The following is a 19,330-nucleotide window of genomic DNA, read 5'->3' on the forward strand; positions in this document are numbered from 1 at the left end:
CAAGGGGGACAAATGAATGTCAGTAGAGGGGGCAGAGAGAGAAGAGGGGAGGGGAGGGGAGGAGAGGGGGGATAGTAGAGGATAGGAAAGGCAGCAGAACACAACAGACACTAGTATGGCAATATGTAAATCAATGGATGTGTAACTGATGTGATTCTGCAATCTGTATATGGGGTAAAAATGGGAGCTCATAACCCACTTGAATCAAAGTGTGAAATATGATATATCAAGAACTATGTAATGTTTTGAACAACCAACAATAAAAAATTTAAAAAAAAATAAATTTTTAAAACTTTAAAAAAAAAAAAAGATTAAGTGAAGACGAGAATTCCAGAGGTACGAAGGGGATTAATACTGGTTCCTACCTTGGGGCATTTATGGAAGGAAGGATGGATTTTAGCTTTGGTTTTCAGTCTCATAGCACTGTTAGAAGCAGGGGAAACCCTCAGCAAAGTGGAACATCTAATAGGATATACCAGAGGACCACAGCCCCTGTATTTGGGAGAAGTAGGATTAAGCTAACACATCAGGATCACAAAGAAAGTTGCCTGTCCCAAATCTTGATACTAAGTGAATGGAGAGAGATCCATTTGTCATCACAAACCAGCCCTGATGTAATTCTGTAGCCAGAAATAACTTAGGGCTCCCCAAATCTCAAATTGACAGTTGAGTTCCTAGAAGTCCTTGGGTCAGCAGTGACTCCAGCTACCCCTGAGAAGTAAGCAATTCCCCTCTGGAGCAATCTACCCTCAGATTTGGTTCCAGAGAACAGCCACAGGAAAAAAAAAAAAAACTAAGAAATATGAACTCAGGGTAAAAAACTGGAAGTAAATACACAGAAAAACAAGGCACCACGAGTAAGAGTCAGCAAAATAGACAGTAGAATCAGCATTGTGAAAGCCTTTTGCGTTTACACATACATCACACACAGCATACTCAAAGCCAAGCAGGCTATGCTGAAACCTTATTTGCTCTTCAGAAGCATCTCAATAGTGGAGCCTTAGAAATGCTACAAAAGTTATTGCACAAGTGTAATTAAAACCCGCGAACAGAAGTCTCCTCCCTCCAGGCATTCATTATGCTACAGCTTATCTCTGCATAGAGATGCAACTTAGAATAATGCTGCACAAGTCCTTGTTCATACATGCCTGTGTGCATGAAAAATGTGTTTCAAGTCAACAAGTATGTTTATTTTGAAACACGCTAAAGTAGTAAAGGGTAGTCCAATTTATACACTCTAAAAATTTAATTCTATCAACTTCACAAGGGAGTAGACTAAAAATTATCACAATATACACAAACATTTTACAGTGATACATGAACTCCGCAACAGATATTGCCACTTGGAAACTGGAATGCTCTACTGTAAACCCATCTGTCCCTTTTACCGAGGAAAAGGTGGAATATGGTCCTATCAATATGGGTTCTGAATTAGTCTTCAATCAATCGAATGTGAGACTAAATAAAAACTAAACATGAGGAAATTCTATTACCAATAAACAGGCTGTCCAGGTTTACAATAATAAAAAAGCGCAGTGTCTGGACCATTTCCCCCTTGGCTCTCCATTATCCAGAACTTCCTCCCTTCTCTTTACAGGTTAGTGCTAATGTGCATTTATTAAACACATGTCAGGCAAGATCATCCAAGGACAGCATCACTCTTGGGCCACAGGTTTCAATAACCCAAAGAAAAGGTATCTAATGCTGCCAGAAATTCAGAACCTGGCACTGCCTCACATGTTTCCTATACTAGAAAGGTTGGTCAAGGTCTAAACACTTCTAACACTATTAATCTTAAAGTTGATAGTGATGAATCAGAGGGATGAATCAAAGCTTCTAAGTTATCTTTTGATGCAATACACATGGGAACACATGTTAAAACAGAGCCTCAAACCTTCAAAAGAATGCTCAAATTTGAAAGGGTATCCAGCTATACTGCTCCTAATTCAACTCTTCCACTATCCCACTAAATAACTAGCAACACACAGAAAAGGGAAAGGAGTGAAACCCCACTAACACTAAAATAAGAAAAAGTAAATTTAAAAAATTTTTTTTAGTTGCAGATGGACACAATACCTTTATTTTACTATTTTTATATGGTGCTGAGGATCAAACCCAGAGCCTCACACATGTTAGGGGAGCACTCCACTGCTGAGCCACAACCCCAGCCACAAGAAAAAGTAAATTTTAAGGACCAAGAAAGAGTTAAATTACTTCCTGAATTTGATTCCTTTAATTATACAGCAAATGAAACTAAATTTTTAAAAAACTACGTAAGCACACAGAGCAGAGAGTAGTCTCCCCATCCAGAATCATACCTGTCTGCAGCACTGCCTGTCACACTATTCCCTGGAGTGAGACGAGCCAACAACAAAACTGGACAGAGAGCTCCATTCTGTACTTATGTATTTGAAATGCTCTGTCACTTTCCATCCTTCCGTATCCTTCTATAAAACTGGGAGATCTAGCTCTGCCATGAACATGATGTACTACAAACAAGTACAGCTCAGACCACTGCTGTCCCATGTTGGATGGCATGATGGCAGGGCCAGTCCCTGCACAGTTGGCTGCAGCACTTCTGGCAGCAGCTCTCTCTGGGCCTGGCTCTCACATGAGACTTAAACAACACAGACAGATGCCACCCCTTCATGTAGAAGAGAAGATGAAAGATGACAAGGTAAACTGGATCTTAGAAATCTTCGGTGGGCCACATCCAGGCTGAAAGCATAAGAATGAAGTAACTATATAAGCAGAGATAGGGACAGAGAGAGAAAGGAGACCCAAATAGATTCATAAGAAGGATCAGAAAGAATGAGAGCCCAGTGGCACCAGAATTCTCCCCATGATACCCTGACCCTCTGTCAACTCCACTTGACCCAACTCCAGTGAGTTTCTTCTGGCATCAAAGAAATCCTGACTACACCATAGTAACCAGCTCTGTAATCTCAACCTGTTTCTTTCACTGAGATGACTACAGAGATCCTCAACACCTTGCACACTATTCGAGTAAGGAGAAGGTGGACAGGGATCCACCCCATTAGGGATCACTAATATTCTAACCAATTAATGAGGGAAATTACCATTTGCTGGGAAACAGCAAATATTTATGTTATTTTTTTATCAAAGGTAGGATAGTTTTTCTTGGGAAAACACATGTGTGACTGTTTAGAAACACTGAAAAGAGTAAACCTTCACAAAGTTACCCCACAGCACCACTGAAGAGATGACCTTATAATAAAGTGATAGAGGGCATTAGGTCTCTTGGGCTCCCTTTAAGACAGCAATACAGATATTTTCAAAGATTTCTGTGAAAAGTGCCCATATACTTGGAGGATAGACCCCCCAACATTGTACTATAATACTATTTTTTATTAGTTATTAATAGTTTTTGTATTAACTACTTTTGAAGCAGGTATTCACTAGAACATTACACCCCCACTCCCCAGGTAGTTATAGTAAAGGAATATTGACTATGAAACTTTGAGATGGGGATTACCATTTTTTTTTCCTGAGATATTTTCCTAAGCCTTGTCTCAATTTTCTTGGAGGTGAAACAAATAAGTCTCCCCAGAATATAAGTGGAAGGATCCATACTAATCTCTACTGGGAAAACCATACTCCCCAGTCCCTGATGTCAAGTCTGGGTAATATAAGCTCCTGCCAACATTCTACAGCTAGACCTGTGGGTCCCTGTGGGTGGCCTTGCTCACCAGATCTACATACTCCAGACTATTCCAATATCAGTGTCTTCTTCCCTTCATTTCAGTCCTCCTATAAAATGACACCACACACCCAGGTCTGCCTAGTTTTTTTAATCTTAACTCAATGTGAATTTTGTAGACTAATTTTTTTAAAATTCTAGCTTTTATAAAAGGTTAAGTTTGTATTTTGTTTTTCCTGTTACACACAAAAGTTAGTTACCTAACAGCAAAAGCACAGCTGTCAACAAGATAAATATGTGTAAGTTATTCTACTTAGGTATGCTTGATTAAAACTAGAAATTTATAGAAAAATAGTAAAGTACAAAAGTTTAACTCTTCAATTTTTAAATTGTTTTTTATTACAGTATATATGGGCACAGGTCCCCAGAGTGGTATTAAAAGGGTGTTTCTACGTTGCTGAGAAAAAACAACTACAGACCACAACATAAGCCACTATGTTTGGCTTAAAATAATAAAATAATCTAATACTGTCCCTGTCAAAAATGAGAAATGTTTGAATACCTATTTTAAATACATATATTTTACATGCACCTATTGTTTTAGGCATCAAATTACTTCTAAATTGAAACAGTGTTACAAGGTGGGGGGATTCTTTGGAAGTAAGGCCTTCTTCAATTCAGATTCTATTTTTAAAACATTGTACTGTGTGTGTTAGCAGTGATATATTTAGACTAGACTCCCATAAGCAAAAATGAGGTGGCCCTGGTTTTTAGTCCCATTTCTAGCAGTGGCACAGATTCATTTCTCAGTTTGGACCAGCATTTCTTTAAGGAGCATCCTAATTTAATCTGATGTTCATAACGGTCCAGATATGCTGGAGGGCTCCTTCAACCTGGCTTTAGAGCCCTTTTGACAGGCCTCTATAATTTCTGAGCACTTCCTTACTTTTTAGTACAGTATGATATCCAGACTCATTTTGTACTATCCTTTCCCAGCCCTGAAGTTAGTTCTCCAAGGAGCCCTGGTTCCTCTCGGGAGAATGGCCTTTACAATCCAAGATCTGGATGCTAGGTGTGCTTATTGCTACTGGAGTGCTGCTGTTGAGAGCTCTACCAAGGACTACAGGTAAATCTACAAGTGCATATGCATATATACACGTGCACATCTATAAATCATTTTCCATATATCTACATTTGCTAAATCAACAAGTTTATGCTGATACCTCCCATTTGAAAATCTACTACAACAGTGTTCATTCCAGTTTTTTTTCCTCCTATTTATATATATTTTTTCTATGAAGTGAAAAATCTGGGTATCTGATCTTTGCTATACTGATGTCTTCTCAATTCCACTGCTTGCTGCCACTGAGCCTCTGGTCCAGGTGAGGCACTCTCCTTACTCTACCTGGACTCAAACTCATTACTGTCACATGGCACACCACCCACACACCCCACTTCATCCCTCTCAGAATCAAACACCTAGTGTCCTCCTCACCCCACAATGGGCCATAACCAATGTCCCCCACTTGGCTCTAAAATGTGTGCTGGGCAGCCCTCCTGTACCCCAGTGGGACCACCATGGTCCCCCCCATACAAAGGTACCCTTCCCAGTTGCACCTAATGGTTTCTGGGGTAAACTACTGAGGAAGAGGGAATAAAAACCTGGTAATAATCTTTAAAATAAAATATAACTAGTATTTTATTAGGTGGTTCATTTTCAGTTTATATAATAGTACATTCCTGAAAATTTCCATTTAAGCTTTTATAGAAATTCCATTTTAGAGCCCTTGAGGCCTTCCACTTAAAGGAACACAGTGGTGAGTCATTTCATAAGGCAGAAAGTCATTTTGTAGTGTGAATAAACCCTACTAATGTAGCTATTCTGCAAAATTTGCTTTTCATCAAACATGATTTTTTTTTTTTAAGTGCTAGTATCCAAGTAAGAGATGAATCACACTAAACACCATCCATGTACTCCAGGATTTTATAGTGCCTAAACAAACAAAACACCATTTCTCTATAATGCAGAAGCCCCAGAGCATTATCATCTTTTTCAGTAAAATAAACTAAAGGGCACATTCAGGAAGTTTTTAATGGATTACAAAAAGTCATCTTAACACAATAATCAACGCATCTAAGTCTGGAAGGGGGATTAAACTAGGAATTCATAACATAATTTTAGTGCAAACATATGGCAATCAATAGAATTTTAGGGTTATTTAAGTTCCTGGAAATATTGATTTAGAAGTCTGGTCTACTAGGAGTTAATCTCCTCGACCTAACTTTTGGGGGCCACAGGAGCTTTGTTTTGGTCTTCTGGGTCTTTCCGTAGCAACTCTGCTTGGGACAGTCAGTTCCTTTGGAGTGCAGACTAGGGTTAAAAGGTCAGATTCTGAAACCAGACTGAGTTCAAGTCCAGGTTTCACAGTGTACTGATTGAGTGACCTTGGGCAAGGTCCACAACCTCTCTGTACCTCAGTTTCCAACATGAATACATATCCTAACCACCAGAACGGGGACTAATGGAACAAGGAGCCCCTTGCCTCACTCTGCTGGTGAGCTGGATCAGGGGAAGGAGCCTGGGCAGTAGTCTGGGGGCTGCCCTGAGTCGGAGACTTCTCCACATAGATTTCCCCTAGTGCCCTTCTTAAGAGTTTATTCCTCCTCAAGGACAATAAAAACAGAAGAACCAGAGCTTCTCCTGAAAGGAAAACACTACTGGGAGTTATGACCACTGACCCTCTTCACTGCAGCCGCCTGATGTGCCCCATGGAGGACAGCCTGCATCCTGGTACTAGCACAGGGCCACATTCCAAATGTGCTCAGTTAGCTCATAGAAGCCACCTCACATCACTGAGGGAGTTCCTAGAGAGCAGTTCACAAGCCTGATGTGGGCTCCTAGCTCCTCTAACCCTGACAGCACTGAGGTCACTGTCAGTCCTTGTAGTTAACCTCAACCTTGTAGTTAATCTCCATACTGCTTTTCAAACTGGCTGCACCAATTTGCAGTTCCACCACCATGTATGAGTGTACCTTTTCCCCCACATCCTCACCAACACTTATTGTTGTTTGTCTTCAACAACCCTGTGCTCAGGTGGTGCTCTCAGATGCCTAGAATTTTGGAGCAGTCAGTCCCTCTGTCCTAACAACAGTCTAGCAACTACCCTCATGTATGCGTCTGGAGCCCCCACCATCATTTAGCTGGTACTTAAAAAATAAAATAAAATAAAATAACATAGACTTCTTTTTATAAGTGCATTCCATAGATCTGCAAAAAAATTTGGAAAGCAGACTACAGGAACTAACATTATTTTAGAAATTAAGAATACACATATATACCTTAAATGTACTTTACAAGGTCATAATGTAAATAGTACAGCTTAGATAAAATTTTTTTTAAATTTATATGAGATTGTGGGATGCATTACAATTCTTATTACACATATAGAGCATACTTTTTCACATCTCTGGTTGTATACACAGTATACTCACACCAATTCATGTCTTCATACATGTACTTTGGATAATAATGATCATCACATTCCACCATCATTAATTACTCCATGACCCTCCCTTGCCCTCCAACCCCTCTGCCCTATCTAGAGTTTGTCTATTCCTCCCATGCTCCCGCTCCCTATTCCAATATGAATCAGCCTACTTATATCAAAGAAAACATCTGGCATTTGGTTTTGAGGGATTGGCTAACTTCACTAAGCATTATCTTCTCTAACTCCATCCATTCACCTGCAGATGCCATGATTTTATTCTCTTTTATTGCTGAGTAATATTCCATTGTGTATATGTGCCACATTTCTTTTTATCCATTCATCTATTAGAGGGCATCTAGGTTGGTTCCACAGTTCAGCTATTGTGAATTGTGCTGATATAAACATTGATGTGGTTGTGTCCCTGTAGTATGATGTTTTTAAGTCCTTTGGGAATAGACTGAGGAGAGGAATAGTTGGATCAAATGAGAGGGATAGCGGGTCAAATTCCCAATTTTCCAAGAAATATCCATACTGCTTTTCATATTGGCTGCACCGACTTGCAGTCCCACCACCAATGTATGAGTGTACCTTTTTCCTCACATCCTCACCAACACTTATTGTTGTTTGTCTTCAACTCTGCCATTCTGACTGGAGTGAGACAAAATCTTAAGAGTGGTTTTGATTTGCATTTCTGTAACTGCTAGTGAAGATGAACATTTTTTCATGTATTTGTTGATTGATTGTACATCCTCTTCTGAGAATTGTCTATTCAGGTCCTTGGCCAATTTATTGATTGGGTTATTTGTTTTTTTGGTGCTTAGCTTTTTGAGTTCTTTATAGACCCTAGAGATTAGTGCTCTTTCTGATGTGTGAGGGGTAAAAATTTGCTCCCAAGATGTAGGCTCTCTATTCACCTCACAGATTGTTTCTTTTGCTGAGAAGAAATTTTTTAGTTTGAGTCCATCCCATTTACTGATTCTTGGTTTTAATTCTTGTGCTATAGGAATCTTATTAAGGAAGTTGAGGCCTAATCCCCACATGTTAGAGATTAGGACCTATTTTTTCTTCTATTACACACTGGGTCTCTGGCTGTAGTCCTAAGTCCTTGATCCATTTTGAGTTGAGTTTTGTGACCGGTGAGAGATAGGGGTTGAATCTCATTTTGTTGCATATGGATTTCCAGTTTTCCTAGCACCATTTGTTGAAGAGGCTATCTTTTCTCCAAAGGTGTTCTTGGCACCTTTGTCTAAGATAATTTTAGTTTTGTGGGTTAGTCTCTGTGTCCCCTATTCAGTACCATTGGTCTAACCAACCTGTTTTGGTGCCAATACCATGCTGTTTTTGTTACTATTGCTCTGTAGTATAGTTTAAGGTCCGGTATAGTGATGCCACCTGCTTCACTCTTCCTGCTAAGGATTGCTTTAGCTATTCTGGGTCTCTTATTTTTCCAGATGAATTTCATGATTGCTTTTTCTATTTCTATGAGAAATGCCATTGGGATTTTGATCAGAATTGCATTAAATCTGTATAGTGCTTTTGGAAGTATGGTCATTTTGATAATATTAATTCTGCTTATCCCAGAGCAAGGAAGATCTTTCCATCTTTTAAGGTCTTCTTTGACTTCTTTAGGGTTCTGTAGTTTTCACTGAATAGATCTTTCACCTCTTTCATTAAGTTGATTCCCAAGTATTTTATTTTTCTCGAGGCTATTGTAAATGGGGCAGTTTTCCTCGTTTCCCTTTCTGAGGATTTGGCACTGATATACAGAAATACCTTTGATTTATGGGTGTTGATTTTATATCCTGCTACTTTGCTGAATTCATGTACTAGTTCTAGGAGTTTTCTGGTGGAACTTTTTGGGTCTTCTAGGTATAGAATAATATCATCAGCAAGTAGTGCCAATTTGAGTTCTTCTTTTCCTATGTGTATCTTTTAATTTCTTTCATCTGTCTAACTGCTCTGGCCAGTGTTTCAAGAACTATGTTAAATGGAAGTGGTGAAAGAGAGCATCCCTGTCTTATTCCAGTTTTTAGAGGGAATGCCTTTAGTTTTTCTCCATTTAGAATGATGTAGAGCTGGGGCTTAGCCTTTATGATGTTGCGATATGTTCCTGTTATCCCTAGTTTTTCTAGTGTTTTGAACATGAAAGGGTGCTGTATTTTGTCAAATGCTTTTTCTGCGTCTATTAAGATGATTATATGATTCTTATCTTTGAGTCTATTGATGTGATGAATTACATTTACTGATTTCCATATGTTGAACCAACCTTGCATCCCTGGGATGAATCCCACTTGATCAGAGTGCACAATATTTTTGATATGTTTTTATATTTGATTTGCCAGAATTTTATTGAGAATTTTTGCATCTATGTTCATTAGAGATATTAGTCTGAAGTTTTCTTTTATTGATGTGTCTTTGCCTAGTTTTGGAATCAAAGTGATGTTGGCCTAATAGAATGCCTCTTTTTCTATTTCCTGAAATGAACTGGAGAATATTGATATTAGTTCTTCTTTAAAGGTCTTGTAGAACTCAGCTGTGTATACATCTGGTCCTGGCTTTTCTTGATTGGTAGACTTTTGATGGCTTCTGCTATTTCATCACTTGAAATTGATCTGTTTAAATTGTGTATATCATCCTGATTCAATTTGGGCAAATTATATAACTCTAGAAATATGTTGATGCCTTCAATATTTTCTATTTTATTAGAGTACAAGTTTTCAAAATAATTTCTAATTAACTTCTGTATTTCTGTAGTGTCTGTTGTGATATTTCCTTTTTGATCACGTATGTTAGTGATTTTTCTCCTTCTTTTCGTTAGCATGGCTAAGGGCCTGTCAATTTTATTTATTTTTTTTTTTTTCAAAAAACCAACTTTTTCTTCTGTCAATTTTTTCAATTGTTTCTTTTGTTTCCATTTCATTGATTTCAGCTCTGATTTTAATTATTTCCTGTCTTCTGCTGCTTTTGGTGTTGATTTGTTCTTCTTTTTCTAGGTCTTTGAGATGGAATATTAAGTCATTTATTTGTTGACTTTTTTTTATTTTAAGGAATGAACTCCATGCAATAAACTTTCCTCTTAGAACTGCTTTCATAGTGTCCAGAGATTTCAGTATGTTGTATCTCTGTTCTCATTCACCTCTAAAAATTTTTTAATCTCCTCCTTGATGTCTTCTGTAACCCATTGTACATTCAGTAGCATATTATTTAGTCTCCAGGTGTTGGAGTGGATTTTATTTCTTATTTTATCATCAATTTCTAATTTCATTCCATCATGATCTGATAGAATGCAGGGTAGTGTCTCTACTTTTCTATATTTGCTATGAGTTGCTTTGTGGCATATGGTCTATTTTAGAGAAGGATCCATGTGCTGCTGAGAAGAAAGTACATTCTCTTGTTGAAGGATGAAATATTCTATATGTCAGTTAAGTCTAAGTTATTGATCATATTATTGAGTTCTATAGTTTCTTTGTTCAGCTTTTGTTTGGAAGATCTAGTTATGAAAGAGGTGTGTTAAAGTCACCCCAAATTATTGTATTGTGGTCTATTTGACTCTTGAACTTGTGAAGAGTTTGTTTGATCAAAGTAGATGCTTCACTGTTTGGGGCATAGATTTTTATGATTGTTAAGTCTTGATGGTGTATGGTTCCCTTGAGCAGTATGTAGTGTCCTTCTTTATCCTTTTTGATTGACTTTAGTTTGATGTCTGCTTTATTTGATATGAGGACGAAAACCCTTGTTTGCTTCCACAGTTCATGTGAGTGGTATAATTTTTCCCAACCCTTCACCTTCAGTCTGTGGATGTCTTTTTCTATGAGATGAGTCTCTTGGAGGCAGCATATTGTTGGGTCTTTTTTTTTTTTGGATCCAATCTGCTAGTTTATGTCTTTTGATTGGTGAGTTTAGGCCATTAACATTCAGGTCATTTTTGAGACATGATTTGCATTCCCAGCCATTTTTGTGACTTGGTTTCTCCTCTGATTTCCTTTAGTGTAATCCCTCTCTCTGCTGATTTTCATCATTGTTTTTCATTTCCTCTTCTTGGAATATTTTTCTGAGGATGTTATGTAGTGCAGGTTTTCTAACTGTAAATTCTTTTAATTTTTGTTTATCATGGAAGGTTTTTATTTCATCATCAAATCTAAAGCTTAGTTTTGCTGGATATAAGATTCTTGGCTGGCATCCATTTTCTTTCAGAGCTTGGTATATGTTGTTCCATGATCTCCTGACTTTGAGGGTCTGGGCTGAAAAATCTGCTGAGATATGAATTGATCTCCCCCTATATGTGATCTGATTCTTCTCTCTTGTGGCTTTTAAGATTCTATCTTTATTCTGTATGCTAGACATTTTCATTATTATGTACCTTGGTGTAGATCTGTTGTAATTTTGTATATTTGGTGTCCTATAAGCCTCTTGTATTTGGTTTTCCAATTTGTGTGTGCTTGGGAAATTTTCTGATATTATCTCATTCAAGAGATTGTGCATTCCTTTGGTTTGAAACTCTATGCCTTCCTCTATCCTAATAACTTTAAATTTGGTCTTTTGATACTGTTCCATAATTCTTGGATGTTATGTTCATGGTTTCTAACTATCTTTGCTGTGCGATCAACTTAATTTTCCAGATTGTATACTTTGTCCTTATTATCTGACATTCTTTCTTCCAAGTTATCTAGTCTGTTGGTTATTCTTTCTACTGAGTTTTTTATTTGACTTATTGTATCCTTCACTTCAAGGATTTCTGTTTTGTTTTTTTTTTTTCAGAGTCTGTCTCTCTTGAAGTAATCTTTTGTTACCTGTATTTGCTCTCTCTTATCTCATTGTTGGAGTGATCAATTTTTGCCTGTAGTTGTTCATTTAGGTCATTCTTTAATTCACAGATTATTTTAATTATGAACCTTCTGAACTCCTTCTCTGACATTTCATCAACTTCGTTGTCACTGGGTTCTGTTATTATAGTGTCCTCATTAGTTTGGGGCACTCTCCTCCCTTATTTTTTCATGTTGTCTATGTGTCTTTCTTTCTTGCAGTGTGGATCTGAGCTATTACAGTTTCTTCCCTATATTCTTGTAGTACCCATGCAGACTGTCTGTACCTCACCTTGATGTTGGGCTTCCAGACCCTGCTGGTGTCCCTCAATGAATGCTATTGCATCCTGGATCTGGGTCCTGTGCAAGTTGGAGTAGGTAGATATGGGCCTATGGGCTTGACCTCCCGCAGTAGTTTTCAGGTGGGAAGGGGCGGTCCCACTCCAGAGGCTAGGCTGGCTCTGGGAGGTGTCTGTCCCGCTGAGGGAGGGGTAGACCAGGCCTGCTATGCACCTGGGACCTGCACAGGCTGGTGTGGGTGGATCTGGACCACCAGGCTTGACCTCCCATGTAGTCTGCTGGAAGGGTGAACTGGGCCTACTGAGAGCCTGGTCCTAAGCAGGCTGGTATGAGTGGTCTCCTTAGATAACTTTTAAAATACAGACAGTCTTACACATATCTTACAGAAAGTCTTTAACTTTAGATCCATCTTGAAATGAAGATGAATAAAGTTATATTTCCCCTAAATAACTACAAGGACACAGCTCATGTTACCTAAGATGACCACAACAATGAATGAGGTATTATTATTACATGGAGAGTTTAGCAACTCAGCAAAACAGTTTAATTGCCTTTGTAATATGTTATAACAACAATACTGGGACTTCCTGGACCAGACTTTTCCTTTCTCCATTTCTCAGGAACAGACCTCCATTCTCACTGGTCATCTGTACTAAATACTGATTCTATCAGTATGTGCTCACCTCTATTTATTTACTCTCCATGTGCTAAGCACCCAGCATCTCAGTCGGCTCTGGGAATACACGCACTAAAGGTGCACAGTTATCTTCACATACCAAGACTTTCAAAGCAGGCAGAGCATTCAGGGAGAAACAACTGGTGAATCAGCAATTATACAGCAGAGAGGCTATGAACCTTCTGAACTATGACAGGATTGCATACAGAGCACAAGGAGACACAGAGAAGGCAGGTATGGGTATGGGTCCACGTTTTTGCATTCAGATTCAACCATACTTTACATGTTGACATCTTTATGAGTCTCCCAAGTCCAATGAAGAAAAGATTTCCTTGCTAAAATGTAACACAACCTGCACAAATGTACAAAACACTCCCTCCTGAATACACAGAGAAGTGAAATAATTACACATAAAATATATTACTTAGGGTATGAATTGCTTTTATGAGTTAATAATGAAAACAAAATTCTGACAAACTACAGTGGGCAGAACCTGTCTGTAAGTTCAGTATTTAATAGAAGGGAAAGATTCAAAACACATTATATTGTGCTAAGAGTTTTATCTCTATTGAACTTTGAACAGATGACCCTGTTCTCAAGAGCAACAATTTTACTAGCTAGGTTTCACAGTAAGCCATTAATGACTTTTTAAAAAGCCACCGGTAGGCAAAAATCATAGTGGACTTTCCAAGTTAGAAGACTACAACTTATTAACTGTGCAGATCATACTAGGTCATAGTCACTATTAAGTGGGATATAAGATTTGGGACAGATGTAGTAAATGAATGCCAGAATCTCCTTTTCCTTGGGTCTAAATCATAAGCCTTTACATTTGCAAGCAACATAAAATCTGTGGGGAGCCACACTAAATGACCATACCTTCCAGTCCTGATGCATCAGGCTCTGACCAACCATTGCATTCATTGTGGCTTGGGCAATGACCCACTGGGATAGCAAGGGGTGTAACCCTAGGGTTGAGTTACACTCACCTGTTCCCTTGTAGTCCTACCCTTTCTTCCCTTTTATGGGTAGAACTTCCTAAGAACAGTGTCCCCCCAATAAAAGCTAACTTCCAAACGTGTTTGTCCCCTCCCTCCCCCTCCCTCCCTCCCTCTCACCCCCTCCCTCTCACCCCTCCCCTCTCCTCTCTCTCTCTCTCTCTCCTTTCTCTTGCTCTTCCTTTTGGGGAGCCTGAGGCTGAAAGCCGGGGAAGCCATCCTGAAGCTTGTGTAAAGGTAAATTGTTTCTGTTTTATTTTGCGTCCCTGCAAATTCACATGAGCGACCTTAGTTCAGCTGCCCATGCCTGTTTGGGGGTGGCAAAAAACATTTTACTGAAGCAAGTATTACTGTGACTGAAAGGGCCCTTTAAATGAAATCAGAGCATTCAAATGAACATCAAAAGCAATCCAGGTATTATTCTGGATACATATGAGCCCACTGTGATTTCTAAACCAGAACTTTCAAAAGTACTTTTAAAAGGGGCTGGGGTTGTGGCTCAGTGGTACAGCGCTTGCCTAGCATGTGTGAGGCACTGGGTTCAATTCTCAGCACCACATATAAATAAATGAATAAAATAAAGGTCCATCAACATCTAAAACATATTTTTTTAAAGTACATATACACATTCATCAGTCTCCTTTTAAAAGCCACGTTCGTCTGTATTTCCAAATAAGATCAATTTATACTGTTCCATTATTCTGCAACTATGAAATCATCTGCTCCCAAAAATACAATCTAAAGTAGATTGATCTCTACCTTTTCTCTATGTATATACATTATATCTCATTCACACCCCCCACACACACGTAATTGAACACAGGGGTGCTTTACCACTGAGCTACAATCTGCAGCCCTTCTTATTTATTATTTTGAGACAGAATCTTGCCAAGTTACTGAGGGTCTTACTAGCATGCTGAGGCTGGCCTTGAACTTGAAATCCTCTAAGCCTCCCAAGTTGCTGGGATTATAGACTTTCACCACCACTTCTGGCATCCTCATATATTTATATTTGCCATATGGGTATGGGGGTGGAGGAAAACAAGTATTATATAACACGAATTGGTAAAGTAACCTCCTTCTAGAATTTTAGCAGATTTCAATCCTTGTATAATTACAGTAAATGATTAGAGTAAAAAAAAATGTACAAAAACCTACTGTGGTTTGTTTTACCCTTCTGCAACTTTTGAAAGTTACTAAGCATGGTATTCAAATCTGTATCTAATTCTTAATGAAGATAATAATAAGTGATCAAATATTTTCTAGTATGAAAGGAAGGAAAATAAGATATTACCCCATTTTTAAACAGGCTTTTAACAAATAGATCTTCTTCTCTGCACATTCCATTCACTTCTGCTTCCATAGTTGGCTTTCCTATTATTATGACTGCACAGACGCATCATTTTGGCCTTTCTCTGCACATCTGCTGTCTACAAGAAGCAGAGTAATATGGGAGTAGACAGCAGGCTGCTCCTCAGAGGCCAGGGGACAGCGTTCACCACTAACATGCTGAAGAACAGGGCTGCAGGGTCTGTTTGTTCTGGAGATCTCCCCGTGTGAATCAAGGGGAGGGCGTCCAGGCTCTAGAGCATTTCACACCATTTCTCCATCATCTCTAAGTGCTCTGACTGAGAGACTCAGGGGCCTAAAAAAAGCTTCACTCCCTAAAAACAAGCTTGGCATTAAAATGCCACAGTTGGAGAAATTAGCACCAGGAGAGGGAGTCAGAGTTAACAAAGACTGCCTTGACAGTGACAATGGTGGTGGTAAAAGTAGCATGACTTGCTGTTTTTTTTCCATTGAGTTTTTGGCCACAGGCTTCAAACTGCCTTGCATGCCCTGAGCAAGAATCAGCTATAGGCTCTCTCTTTCCCCTTCTAATTCTATGAAATTTCTTTGATTACTTACCAGTTGCTGATCTATTGTTTTGTCCTGTATCTGTTCCCCCTTACTGACATTCATTCTCTCCCATTCACCATCAATACCTCCATCTCCCTTCAAACATTCCATGTGTGTGTGTGCGCGCACACACACACACCTCAGCCATAATGTAGTTGGGCCAGGCTGTGCAATGCACAAAGTGCACAAGAAGCTTATAGCCATCCTGTTGTCAGCTCTCTGAGCCACACACTATGGCTTCAGGCTGTGTCTACCCACCTAAAGAGACGCCTTCGTTGGTCCATTTTGTGCAAAAGCACCACCATGCACAAGTCTTGTGCCTTAGGATAGTATCTTCCCAGAGAGGGCATCATTTTCTAATTTGTATGGACTACAGTTAGCTCTGCTTTATACCCTCTTATGCAATCATGTGGACTAAAAAGGCAGCTCTTCCCGACAAAACAAATACTTTTCAAATTGCCTTTGATTAAAAAAAAAAACAAAAAACAAACTTGTTTTGCTCTCTTCAACACATATACTAAAACTGAAATGATACAGAGAAGATTAGCATGGCCCCTAAACAAGAATGACATGCAAATTTGTGAAGCATTCCATATATTTTTTTTTAAATTGCCATTTTAAGGGACACTATTACATTAGTATCTTTTCCCATGGACAGAGTGATCCACATCCAACAACATGACTTCTGCAATTTGAAAAAAATGGATCACAGCTGCAAAATGTATTGAATTAAGCTACACATGTGCAGGTCAATGAAAAGGACATCTTGCTATGAAGATTAAATGAGGTGAGATAGATAAAACTTCAAGCATAACATAGCAGGGGTTCAGTACATTTTGAAAAGAATTAAAGAGGTGAAGAAACTATTAAATAGCAATCTGAAACTAAAAATGAATAGCAGCCTAAGGCCACTATGCATAGAGGAAATATACTTTAATGCAAAATAACTGTACTCAAGTCCACTACATCTTGCTCTGCATTCTTCGGGAAAGGCATAAGGCAGGAAACTAACCTTGACTGAGCTCTTCCCATGGCTGCCCCCACATCATCAGGATGTGTATGCTAAGTTCAACACAGTTCTAACAGCTGAGAGTTGTTATTCCTCTTCCATATAAAAGGACCTGAGTGATTGGTCTCAAGGAAGGATAGAAACACTCAAAAGAAGGTTAAAAGAAAATCTGAATGTTCACACCATCAACTATTTATAAAACTCAAGGTTTGCACCAATAAGGTTTCCCTTTGTGCATCTACACACAAAAAAGGACAGATGGCTCTGCTAAATAGTATATATGGCACCCAGGGGGCTGTGTTCAGCCTGGCTCCTCAAGTTGTAAAAGAACTTGTCTTGGCTGCAAAGATATTTTAGAGAAGGTACTCATTCCTAATTTAGAATCTGGCAAATAGAAGTTTCTATAGTTTGTTTTATAAAATGAGGTGATTAATCCTGAGCACTAGGTTAGATAGAGATTGGGGGTAGAAAAGTGTGTGCCTATTCCCAAGTTGTTAGCTTCCACAGCTGACAGGCAAATCCTTGGAATCTGTCTCTAGTACTGCAAGTGCCCACAATTGAAGCACGGAACCCCTTCTCCACATTCTATGGGACCTTCACTGGTGGGCCTGCTTCTACTTGCTCCTTCATTCTTTAGCCAGCTGCTGCTGTTCCCTTTGTCTCTAGGACTAAGCAGCGCTCCCTAGGCCCAAATTCTCCCTAGGCAGGCCTTTCTTCTCCTTTTCAGCTGCCTAAATTAAGCACCTCATATGACGTTTGTTCTTTTCAGGATCAGATATTCCCATTCTCAGGTGTGGACTACGGAACTTCACCTCAGTTTTCCGGAGAGCATGGATAGTATTGAGGGGGGACTTTGTCTTAAGTAGGTTGCAGCTGTCCTTGTTCCAGCATTTCACAGGGCCTGACTGCAACTGGTTTATAAACTGGGGCTGTATGCCTCGCCTGCATAGTGTTATTGGATGGACAGAATCGTGTGCTTATGAAAACTCTTGAGTAAGTGTGATATGCATATTAACTTGAATTGTGCAACTGCTTTTATTTTCTGGAAGTTATTGTGTGATTTGGATTTTAGTCACCAAAGATGGCCCATTTTGTGCCTGCTGCCTTGTCCTAGCCAGTCTCCACATTCCTGAGCACCTCCTTTATTCTCTCCTCTCCTGGTTGTGCCTCTCTGGACACTGGTTATGGAGCAACTTGGAGCAAAGCTATGCCACAGCCCTGTCCTCCTCGATGGCAGGGCAAGTTTCTCCTATTTTTCCCTTTGTACTGTCACACTCCTCAAATATTCAACACAAAAGTGCAAATGTGCTGATTGTTTCATCTCGTGGCTCTGGCAAATTAGCACGCAGTGTTGGAATGACTTTTTACTGTGTTTTTCTTTCATATAAACTGTTATATAAATGCCAAAACACAGGGATGCAACTGCTTGGTTTCTGGGTGTTTTTCCAGGGTGAAAATTTGACTTTTCTCAGAAGAAAAATATAGATACACGCTGTGTCTTATAACTATGTTGTCTCATAACCATCATTTTCTTTTCAGTATTTTATTCCAAAATACTAGCTTCCAGCTAGATTGTCATCTGTGTGTCAAACAGTAAAATACACCCCTGCCGATGTGCCTTTGCCCGAATGAAATCAATGTGATTTTAAAGCTGCAGAGAGTTAAACAGTTATTCCCACGGCATGGCCCACTGCAGTCACCCTGGTGCTGGTGATGGTACTCTGTCACAGGCATCAACAGCAGGGACACGTTTGCTGTGCACCTCTTGTTCAGAGCCTTATGAAGATAGAAGTGAGGCACAAGCTGGAGCTCAGTGTCTGCAGTCTGCAGATAAGACACACATCTGTGAGACAGCACAATTCTTGGTGTCTGCTGTTAGCTTCCTGTTCACCTGCACTGCTTCCAATGACTCCCATGGCAAGCATTAATAAAGCAATAAAAAGTGTTAGCAGAACACTTAAATTATCTGTTCTGTTGCAGGAGTTTTTTTTTTTTTTCAATCCCGAGCTCCTTTAAGGAGGCCGTATCCATTAAAGATGTAACAAGGGATTCTCTGTAAGGATGGCAGTGGCCTCAAGTCCTTTGTGCATCAGGGCAAATTATAAATGTGAAAGTAAACAAATGTCTGGAGCCAAATAGAAGGAATGTGTGTCATGCCACTTTTCAGTTTACCAAGAAACGTATCATTTCCCCATCAAAATTTTCAGCTTTTAAGTTGATGACAGAAATGGGAGGGAATTACCAGTCAGTTTAGAATGGACTATTAACAAGAACAAGTGTGTCCTGGGTGGGACTAAGGAGGCCTTTTAGGAGTGACTGTAGCTCCAAAGCCATAGCTGACTTCTTGCAGACACTGTCAGAGCCTCTCCAGATGGAAGCAGAGGATGCTGGAGACAGAGACGGGCCTATGAAAGCTGAGTGTTTGGGGTCAAACAGAGCCTCTGGCCATCACGGGGAAAAGACAGGATGGTAAGAAGGAGGGGACCTGGTCAGTTAA

The 19,330-nt window shown here is 39.3% G+C and overlaps 1 protein-coding gene and 1 non-coding gene across 2 annotated transcripts in view; one reads left to right on the plus strand and one right to left on the minus strand.

Annotated features, from left to right (window-relative positions):
* The window catches only part of Peli2 (pellino E3 ubiquitin protein ligase family member 2), a 174,841-nt gene that overhangs the window by 58,512 nt on the left and 96,999 nt on the right, over positions 1–19,330 (minus strand). The gene's annotated exons all lie outside the window — the stretch shown is intronic.
* LOC124104866 (U6 spliceosomal RNA) lies at positions 16,318–16,424 on the plus strand. The gene has a single exon (XR_006855550.1). It is a non-coding gene; the product is annotated as a U6 spliceosomal RNA (small nuclear RNA).

The sequence above is a fragment of the Marmota monax genome, unplaced genomic scaffold (assembly GCF_021218885.2).
Source record: "Marmota monax isolate L192 unplaced genomic scaffold, Marmota_monax_Labrador192_F-V1.1 WCK01_AAM20220418_F8-fsc00001, whole genome shotgun sequence".
NCBI lineage: Eukaryota > Metazoa > Chordata > Mammalia > Rodentia > Sciuridae > Marmota > Marmota monax.